The sequence below is a fragment of the Solanum dulcamara genome, chromosome 6 (genome assembly GCF_947179165.1).
Source record: "Solanum dulcamara chromosome 6, daSolDulc1.2, whole genome shotgun sequence".
In the NCBI taxonomy this organism is placed as follows: Eukaryota; Viridiplantae; Streptophyta; class Magnoliopsida; order Solanales; family Solanaceae; genus Solanum; species Solanum dulcamara.
Window position 1 is genome coordinate 47027728 of NC_077242.1, and position 10688 is coordinate 47038415.

Genomic DNA, 10688 nt, shown 5'->3' on the forward strand with positions numbered 1-10688 from the left:
AAACCGAGACTATGTGAAGTTATAGGTCAAAAGGGTAGTAAGGCTGTATGGAGTTCCCATAGCTATTATCTCAAATAAAGGAGCCCAAGTTACAGTTAACTATGGAAGATCAGCCTACGATGAGATTAGGAAGACAAATAGGTCTTCATACCCCATGTTACCCTCAAGCCAATGGAAAGACTAAGATTGCTAGATAAATGCTAGACGATATGTTGCGGGCCTATACGGTTGACTTCAAAGGTATCTAGGACAATTGTCTTCTACCTGTTGAGAATACCTATGATAATAACTATCATTTTAGTATCTAGATGGCCCTATATGAGGCTTTGAATGGCAGAAAATGCAGGGTGCCCATTTGTTGGTTGGATATTGGTAAAACACAACTAATAGGCCCAGATATGGTTCAACAAGCTGTAGAGAAAGGCTTGTACATGGCAACCATTACACAGAATTCTTGAAATCCTTTTTGGACCTTATGAGAATTAACATTCAAGGATGAATGTTCTAAAGGGTGGAAGGATGTTATACCCCGCACCTTTGTACATTAGAGCATATTTTTTTTTCTTTTCTAAATAATTGCCATGTAATGCAGGTTATCTATGAAGTTCTACGGGAGTAGTGATGATTGGAAATAGGTCTAGAAGGCTTTGGAAGGATTTGGAGGCCAAATAAAGAGTCGTGGTACTCAACCTACTCGTGTAAGCTACTTGAGTACACACCGAGCTTACGTAGTAAGGATTATATAGGTTCTTAAAGTAAGACAAGATTATGAACCTATGATAAAGAAAATGATACGTGGCAGCCTAAGGAGATGACACATGGCAGTGTGAGGGAGTGACACATGGCAGCATGTGATGCACCTACTTAGGGTCAAGTAGATGACCAAACATCTTGAGGATGGGCCCCACCCTGCCACTTGGTAGCCTTAGAGGCTATGCATAGATTTGATGGCCCAATGGGCACTGGACACATGTCAACCTTAGGGGCTGACACATTTTACCTCCTAAGAAGGTGTATATATACATGTTTGATGACTAATTTCTCACATTAGAATCAGTCTTTATACTTAGAATTTAAAGAGAACAAAGGAAAAGAAGAACTAGAACCCTAGAGAGAGAGCGCTACAGATTTGGCCTAAAGAGGTGGGTTCTTCGATTTTGTTCCATAAATTAATTATCTACGTTGTACTACGATGAAATGAAGGTGTTAATAATGTAAATTTTCTGTTTGGAGCAGCATCAAAATGGTAAAAAGCAGCCACGAAGTTTCAGCCGCAACTAGAGAGCTTCCGAGGTAAGTTTTGGCGAGGTAAGGTATTCCCTTTCAAGTTGGAGTTAATAATGTTGTTATGAAGTGTATTACATGTGGGAAATGAATCTGGAAATAGGAAATTTCATAAGTATGATTGGCATTAGAAACAAACTAAATTGAAGTTGTTTTAGTTAAATTGAAGTCGAGTAGTGTGTTGCAATTTGGTGCTACGGATTGGAGGTGTTTAGTTGTGTGTTGAAGGGATGGAAAGTGTTATAAAAAGGGTGTAGGTGATTCTGGTTTCATCCACATGACCCTCCATTTCTTTTGAATAAAGGTTTTTCGAAATAGAGATTAAAAACCCTATGTTGGTATCATAGTTTTAAGTGAGTTGTTTGGAGTTTGTATTGCGTAATATTGAAGTAGTTTACTTGTATATAAGATGATGATTGTTGTTTTTGGTTGGATTTAATAATTGAGGATTTAATGGGAAGTTTGGATAGGGCAAGTTATAAGGGATGTGCTTCCCGATTTCTGTTAACTCATTAACTAACTAATGGGGCTAGTCGAGAAAGGCGAGCGCAGAAGTGATTCTATGCATGCTTGAATGTAACTTAAGATGCTTTAAAGTCTAGGGTCGTTTATATTTGTATTTAAGTTTGTGTTAAATAGGTTAAAGGAGTAACTAAGCGAGCCGGGATGCGATTAACCCATAAAAGGTATGTAGAGCTATCCTTCTCTTCTTTTGGCATGTCTTAGATGTAAGTGATGAATAATATGAGCGTTGGGGTAATTCCATTCACTAGTCCAGAACATGATACATGATCCTCACTTACCTTTAAATGTTATGAAATATTAAATATGCTTTGAGGATAATTCTATTTATGAGCTCCGAGTATAACTTGTGACCATTATTCACGTCTGAATGTTGAGTTCTCAAAGTAGTTGAACTACTACCCTCGAGTCTCCTATTCCTAATATCTCTACGATGACAAATGTCTCTAATTCTATAAGTTGTTTAACTTTATCTCGATACACGTCTACGATTCTTGAGACTCAAAATGATATGCTCCCTAATGATGTCTAGAAGGTATTCAGGATGATTACTACTCTAGTCTTCAAGTGACAGTTCACTTGACTGTTTCATTGAGTATTGGATGAGGATTTAAATTGCATATGGTTTCTCACTACTCTACTCGTGCACGCTGTAACCCATGTTCCTCCGAATCCCATAGAGGGGCCGAGAATGTTATTGTGCACAACTTTACTACTCCTTCACCGAGTTCTGGGCCGGATATATATATGCCGTATATGATGAAGTTAAAGCATACAATGACACCATATGTGATGATGTTATTCACTGAGTCCCAGGCCGAATATATATATACGATGATATGATAAAAATATAGATTGAGCCATATGTTTCTCGGCTTATTTTACTATGTGATTATGACACCGAGTCCCATAATAGGCCGGGAATGGTATATGATAATACGATTATGACATCGAGTCCTATAATGGGCCAGGTACGGTATACGATTTTATGATAATGGCACCAAGTCCCATAATGGGCCGGGTGTGGTACATTATTGTCACGACCCAACTCCATAGGCCGTGACGGGTGCCTGAACTAGACACACCTATATACCCAGCCAACTATACCTAGTCTGTCTCCTGATCACACTCAAAATACACCAACCGATAAGAAAACATACAAGACGATAAGGCTATTGTAACCTGTGGGGTCGTTAAGCACAACTGATAAGTCATATCAGCACAACTGTACAGTCACACATATACGACTCATATACCACTCATATACAATTCATATACAGTGTACATATAGCTTATATACACTTATATACACACACAACTTACATACGTACAACCCACATCTGTATCTACAGACCTCTAAGAGTAAGAAAACAATAACATAAGGCGAGACAGGGCCCCTGCCGTACCCGTGAATAAACTAATATGCACATCATAGTTTAGTACCCAAAATCAGGCTCCAGCATAATGGAGCGCTCTTGGACTACTGAGTGGGACTTCTATGCTAGTGGATCCCCAACCTGTGTACCTGTACCTACGGGCATGAAATGCAGCCCCCCAAAGAAAAGGGGGGTCAGTACGACATATATACTGAGTATGTAAAATGTAACATAATACAACTGGAGGTATATCCGAAACAGAGAAGTAGGGGAACAAATTATCAAATCAAAAACGTGTACCTGTACTTTGTGAATTATAAAAGCATACATGCTCAATTTATACAATATAACCGGCCCTTTCAAGGGTCCGGTGAATCATATCCGTAGGACCATCATGGGCCCGGTGCCATCACCACCTTATTATAATACATCATCATGATATATATATACATACATACCCGGCCCTCTAGAGAGGGACTCAGTGAGTTGTTCATGTCCTTGCAGTATCATGTTTTCATATAGCGTACCCGACCCTTTAATAAGGGACTCAGTGACAATGCAATGAACTGTGCATGATTACATACCCGGCCCGGGACTCGATGAAAGAAGTGTTACAATATACATGAGTAGAGTAGTGAGTAACTATATGCAGTTTAAATCATTATCAGAGACTCGACCGTATAAAAAGAATAAGCTAGCGTCTGAGGATCAGAGTAGTAATGTGATCACCTCAAGCATCTTCTAGTTGCCATTCGGGGCTACATCAATTAGAATCCCCGTAGGCCGCGACTGGGGTCCGACCTAGAACCCCCGTACATATATCTGTTAGCTGTGGTCATATTGAATCGTAAATAAGATAATATCATGTAATAGAGCCCTATCGGGCGATAACATTTTCATAAACCTATAGCCCTTTTAGTTTGTATCACAACATTACAGGGCACGCAAGCTGATAAGGCTGCCATAACATAATTACATATATCATATATCAGGTAGACCCATCTGAATCAAACTGACATACACAACCCACATCTGAATCAAACTGACATACCTGTGGGGTCGTTAAGCACAACTGATAAGTCATATCAGCACAACTGTACAGTCACACATATACGACTCATATACCACTCATATACAATTCATATACAGTGTACATATAGCTTATATACACTTATATACACACACAACTTACATACGTACAACCCACATCTGTATCTACAGACCTCTAAGAGTAAGAAAACAATAACATAAGGCGAGACAGGGCCCCTGCCGTACCCGTGAATAAACTAATATGCACATCATAGTTTAGTACCCAAAATCAGGCTCCAGCATAATGGAGCGCTCTTGGACTACTGAGTGGGACTTCTATGCTAGTGGATCCCCAACCTGTGTACCTGTACCTACGGGCATGAAATGCAGCCCCCCAAAGAAAAGGGGGGTCAGTACGACATATATACTGAGTATGTAAAATGTAACATAATACAACTGGAGGTATATCCGAAACATAGAAGTAGGGGAACAAATTATCAAATCAAAAACGTGTACCTATATTTTGTGAATTATAAAAGCATACATGCTCAATTTATACAATATAACCGGCCCTTTCAAGGGTCCGGTGAATCATATCCGTAGGACCATCATGGGCCCGGTGCCATCACCACCTTATTATAATACATCATCATGATATATATATACATACATACCCGGCCCTCTAGAGAGGGACTCAGTGAGTTGTTCATGTCCTTGCAGTATCATGTTTTCATATAGCGTACCCGACCCTTTAATAAGGGACTCAGTGACAATGCAATGAACTGTGCATGATTACATACCCGGCCCGGGACTCGATGAAAGAAGTGTTACAATATACATGAGTAGAGTAGTGAGTAACTATATGCAGTTTAAATCATTATCAGAGACTCGATCGTATAAAAAGAATAAGCTAGCGTCTGAGGATCAGAGTAGTAATGTGATCACCTCAAGCATCTTCTAGTTGCCATTCGGGGCTACATCAATTAGAATCCCCGTAGGCCGCGACTGGGGTCCGACCTAGAACCCCCGTACATATATCTGTTAGCTGTGGTCATATTGAATCGTAAATAAGATAATATCATGTAACAGAGCCCTATCGGGCGATAACATTTTCATAAACCTATAGCCCTTTTAGTTTGTATCACAACATTACAGGGCACACAAGCTGATAAGGCTGCCATAACATAATTACATATATCATATATCAGGTAGACCCATCTGAATCAAACTGACATACACAACCCACATATACATGTCTGTAGACCTCTAAAATATAAATGACAATATATGGCGGGACAAGGCCCCCGACGTACCCCCGAATGGACAAAACAATGTTATACATCAGTGGACAGTATAAAAAACAAGGCCCTAATATAATGGAGCCTCCTCCAGCTGAGCTCCATGGAATCCTAAGCTGGTGGACTCCTAAAACCTGTATCTGTACCTACAGGCAAGAACGCAGCCCCCCGAGAAAAAGGGTTAGTACGACATATGTACTGAGTATGTAAAATGTAACATAGTACAACTAGAGGTATATCCAAAAGGGAGAAGCAGGGGAACCAATTATCAAATCAGAAACATGTACCAGTACTCTGTGAATCACAAAAACATGCATACTCAAATTTTCAATATAGCCGGCCCCATCAGGGGTCCGGTGAATCATATATGTAGTATCAGTATCAGGCCTCGTGACATCGCCACCTTATTACAATACATCATCATCATATATATACATACGTACCCAGCTCTCTAGTGAAGGGATCGGTGGACAATGTAGTGAATTTCACAAATCTGATAACTGGCCCAGGACTCGGAGAAGAAGTGTTATAGTATACACGAGTAGAGTAGTGAGAAACAAAACACAGTTTAAATCATTATCCGAGACTCAACTATATAAGAGGACTAAGTTATTGTTTAAGAATTCCAGTAGGAATATAGTCATTGTAGCTGCCCTCTAAGTGCCATTAGGGGCTACATTAATTATATCTCGAGGTTCCTACACATATACCAAAGTAGGACTATTCACCTAAGAACTCCAGAGTATTCATCTTCGAATAATTTTATGACTAGGAGTCTGTATATTCATTAAGTCCTCAGTGTATAAAAGATTCAAGGAAATTAGCTTAACTATCATACAAGCTTTAACATTCAGAATTGAATAAGGGGTATTCAAGAATGGAATTACTTTAGGTGTTATATCACTGCTTACATACCTCTACGACATGCCAAAAGAAGAGAAGGGAAAGGCTTCACATACCTCTTATGGACTTCCCTTAGTCGTGTTTACGTCGTCGTCCTCGAAACCTATTTAATACGGAAATAAGGCGAGTATTAACAACCTTAAATTTTTCAGCAATAGGCTACCCACTAGTATTCATAGCATTTATCCCCTTGCTTGCCTTCTCGACTAGTTCCTTAACTAGTTAAGGTGTTAACGGAAATCGGACAGCACCTCCCCTATAATGTGCCCTATCTGAATTTTCCAACCATGTCCTTAAAACCTGAAGCCAACCAAAAATACAACCAGCAGCTCATATATATATATAACATGGAAACATTACACAATATAAACTCCAAACGACTCGCCCGAAGTTACGATACCAAATAAGGGTTTCTAGTTTCTATTTTGTGAAACCTTTAACTGTACGAAGCGGGGGGTTGTGTGTCTGTAATAATAATCTCCACCAACTCATTTATATCACTCTTAGACCCTGAAACACTCCACAACACAACCAGCAGCATCCCCCACACGCACAACACCTTACTTTGACAACTATTTAACTATAGCGATTCCAAATTTGTTTATTTCAAACGCCTAACTTTTCAAACCTTTTACCCAACTTCCAGCAGACCCTAAGGTGTGTAATACACCCTAATTTAACATCATAAACTTCAAATTATAGGGGAATAACTTACCTTTCCCGAAATTGGCTAGAACTCGCCAAAATCGTACCTCGGAATTTTTTTTAGCGTGCTAAATCGTCGTGGCAGCTTGCTGTCCGTTTTTTGGCTGCACCGTACTCTAATTTTATTCTACTAATACTTCTATATCATCGTGGTATATGCTATATAATTAATTTACAAAAAGAAATCGGGACTTACCTTATTTTTCTCCCAAGCCGTCACAATTTTCTCCTTAGCTCTAGGGTTTGTTTTTCTCATTTTGGATGAAAATTGAGGAACAAACTGAAGTATATGATTCATATACATACATATATGTGGCTTTAGGGTGTGACACATGTCATCCCCAAGAGGTGACACGTGTCCAGCCCCTATTGGGCCACCGTATCTACATGCTGAAAGAGGGGCTGCCATGTGGCAGTGGGGCCCACCTCCCCCAAGCAGGTGGGTCACCTACTTGACCCCAAGCAGGTGGGTCACCTGCTTGCTTAGGTTTTTCCACGTGTCACCCTCCCATTGGCTTCCCCGCGCAATTTATTTTCTTCTTCGCAATCTCGTTTGTAATCTAGTCTCACTTTAAGAGCCTATGAAACCCTTGCTACGTAAGCTTGGTATGTAATCAAGTAACTCATGTATGTAAGACTTCTAAATTAGTAGTTTACGTAGATAAGTCGAGTCCTACGACTCGTTACTTGGCCTCCAACTTCTTTCGGCTTCTCTTGACCCTATTTCCAACGTTTCCTATCATGGGGTGTCACATTATTCCTTCTTAGAGTTGTTCAATAGGGTCGTAACTTAAGTGGCTCACATACCAGCTTCTAAGTAACTTAAGGAAGGTTCCGAGTTCAAAGATGTGGGGTGTAATATCCTTCCCCTCTTTAGAACATTCGTCCCCGAATGTTAAACAAAATCTCCCTTAGAACTTTATACAAATTGTAGGGAGATTCTTTGCAATCTTCTTAATACATACTTTCCTACAAGTACTTAATATACGTATTTCAGGAGTTGGGGTTCCTGTAGATATTGGGAATATGTGCGAATACTTGTGTTTCATATTCTCTTTATCTTCTTCGGTTATCCTCTTTCTGGTTTTGGTTTTGCCACAGTATCTTGACGGAAGGCACGTCCTTAGTCTACAATCTTCCCATTTGCCGATCTAAGATGGCGATAGGTTTTTCCTCACAGGATTTCATCTCCTGGACCTCATCTGTGGGATATACTCTGGGTGGCTCGTTAATATCTTTGCGAAGCATTCCCCTATCTGAGGGACTGGGCGTATAGTTTCCAAATGAGGTGGTAAGCTCAACTTACTAGCCACATTGCCCACCTTATGAGTAACTTGATACAGTTTAATATATTTTGGGTTAAATTTCCTTTTCTAGATGACTTCGTTATGAATGTCCAATCATCGATTTGAACTCTGTATATCGATGTCGATCATCTGTATACATTTCTGCCAACTCTGGGTCGTTAGTCAATAGCTTGCTTAATCATGTTAGGGCCTTTTTAGCTTAGTTTTTCTAACATCGACCCATCAAATAAGGGACTTACACGTCTTGCTCTACCAATCTTGTATGGGTATATTGGGATACATGAGTAGTAGTTATTATTATAGGAAACTTGATAAGTGATAGTTAATCATCCCATCTATCTTTGAAGTTAACAACACCAGCTCATGACATATCTTCTAGCGTCTGATAGTATGCTCAGTCTGTTCAGCAGCTTGAAGGAAAATATAGTACGAAGACCTGTCTGTGCTCCCAATCTCTTCTTGGACTGATCTCTAGACGTTAATCATAATTAAAGTCCCTCTATTTGAGATATTAACTGGGAAACCTCACGAAACCTTACCATTCTCCATGTTCTATAACTCCCCCTAACTTCAGTAGCATAGGTGCTCTTGATTGGAAACAAATGGGCTGATTCCTTAGCCTACTCACAATAACCCATATAGCACCCTACTCTTACAGAGTATAAAATGGGTACGTAATGACGTTGATAACTTGGGGGTCGTTAGCCTCGTATAGTCCTTCTCGACTCTTTCCAGAACTTTAACTGACATTCTATCTTTTGGGTTCTGCTTTTCAATCCTTAGGGTTGGCTACTGAATAATGCTGTAGCCCCCTCGTATAATGGCTCTCATAGTCATTCTATGCTTTATCTAACATGATCTGGTATAATTCTGACGGAATTTTGGTGTATATACTCGCCATCCTGTAGTAACCAGCTAGTTCTGCTAGTTTTATTTAAACTCTTTCACCACTTTCCTCACCCCCACTGGTAACCTTCTAGACACATTATCTTGTGTCATTTCCTTCCTTACAAATTGACGAGAGAGTACAAGGCATATCTTGGCATTATCTCGCTAGTCCTCATGTTTTACCTTGCCTTTTTCTTCCTTATCCTACATTTGATGTCGGGGGAGCTCTTTGGCCCAATCGTGGCCACGTATTATGTCACCCGTAGTACCAATTCCATCTCGATAGTTTGGATTAGCCTATCCTTGCATCTCTCAGTAGTTAATTGTAACTTGGTCTTCTTTGCCTGGAATAATAGCTATGGGGACTCTGTAAGGTCTTACCATTTCTTCACCCTACACTTTTACACCTTCTTAGCTGAATAGGTAGCCTTTGATCAAAGGAGCAGGGGCTAATATCGTTAATCCACGGGTAACATTCCCTTTAGAGTCATCTATCGATGGAGTGTGGAATGAGTCTTGTAGACCTGGTCATATTATGGAATTTCTGACTTTGGGTATTACTTCCTGGCTTCCATAAATTATATCAATTAGTACCCTTAACTTTTTGGGTTTTGCTTTTTTTTTCTTTTTCTCCCTCGGAGTTGGCTGCTAGTGGTGTCGAAATTCCCTCACCCACTGGCCCATATAGTCATTCTATGGTTTTTCTTTCATTAACTGGTTCTATGTTGAAGAGCTGTGGCATTTGAGTGTGTCGTCAGTTAGCAATTAGCTAATCCTTCTTGTTTTGCTTAAGCCCTTGTTACAATTGCCTTAACGTATCTTATAATACTCTGGGTACATAATCTCATATCATTTCTCCGTCGCTAGTTCAGATTCCTCCATCTCGCGCGATCACACCAGCACTAACGCATTAAGTTCCATCAGAATTTTAAAGTTAAGCGTGCTGGGGCGAGAGTAATATTGGAATGGGTGACCTCCCTAGGAAGTATTCGTGTCGCGTTTCATTATAATCCTTGCCATAATATGTGGGGCACTCGACTTAGCTCCAGATTTACCTCAGCATTGTCTCGCGAGTCTTTATGTTTTACCCTGTCCTTTTCTCTGTTATCTTGCATCCTGTATCGGCGTAGACCTTTAGCTCCACGATCCTTTATTCACTTTGTGTTCTCCTCATTTTCTACCACAGGAGGCTTTCTATTTCTTTTTCTTTGATTATTTATCTATCACAACATCATTTGCGACTAACTCTATAACCAACATTTTGGCTTTTGGTCTAGCATGTTGTCATTATCCTTTGTAATGTCTCTTAAGTTGATTGATATCCTTTCATGGTTATACTCTTTTGTTTTTATATGCAACCGCCTTCTAGTGTTATA

General features: G+C 39.8%; 1 pseudogene; it reads left to right on the forward strand.

The window, feature by feature from the left end:
* Window positions 1–10195: 10195 nt before the first annotated feature.
* Window positions 10196–10315, forward strand: LOC129893538 (5S ribosomal RNA; annotated as a pseudogene).
* The last annotated feature ends 373 nt before the right edge of the window (window positions 10316–10688 follow it).